Genomic DNA, 637 nt, shown 5'->3' on the forward strand with positions numbered 1-637 from the left:
GCCAGGGATATACCACTTAAAAGAATGTTTGACCAAAAACAATTAAAACCAGGCCTGAGGGCAGCAGATTAAAATCACCCACCTTTGGCTTGGTAACATCATTTTCTGTGCACTAGGACAGCTGAGCTCGCTGATTGTTGTTGTTGTGTTATTGTTATTGTTGTTGTTAAGTGCCATCAAGTCATAGATGACGCATAGCAACCCTATGAACAAAAGACCTGAACACTTGTATGAATTTCATCGTTATATACATACATATGCATACATGTATGTATATAAATAAAATCCTCAAACTAACTTCTGTTACATTGATTCTAATACATAGAGACCCTCCTATGGGTTTTTGAGGCTGTAAGCCTTAAAGGGAGGAGACTAACCATCTTTACATCTTATTCCTCCTGAGCTGCTGTAGTGAATTCACACCATTAGATTCGAGGCCTCTTCATTAGTAGCACAGTACTCTACAGGCTATGCCACCAGAGCTCCTACTACTCTGAGCAACCCTCTGAACAATGGCTCTGAAACTTGCCCAATCCTGAGCCAAAAGATGAAATTGTTGACAACTTCAATTCTTTCTCCATCTGTTGTGATGATATAGATGTGTGTATATATACATAGATAAATTTTAATTTATAAT

At 38.0% G+C, this 637-nt stretch overlaps 1 protein-coding gene across 2 annotated transcripts in view; it reads left to right on the forward strand.

Annotated features, from left to right (window-relative positions):
* Positions 1 to 637, forward strand: part of LOC102847508 (DNA-dependent protein kinase catalytic subunit-like) — a 309,905-nt gene that overhangs the window by 151,974 nt on the left and 157,294 nt on the right. The gene's annotated exons all lie outside the window — the stretch shown is intronic.

This window comes from Elephantulus edwardii, unplaced genomic scaffold, assembly GCF_000299155.1.
Source record: "Elephantulus edwardii isolate Elephantulus edwardi_28Jun2011 unplaced genomic scaffold, EleEdw1.0 scaffold00008, whole genome shotgun sequence".
Taxonomy (NCBI): Eukaryota; Metazoa; Chordata; class Mammalia; order Macroscelidea; family Macroscelididae; genus Elephantulus; species Elephantulus edwardii.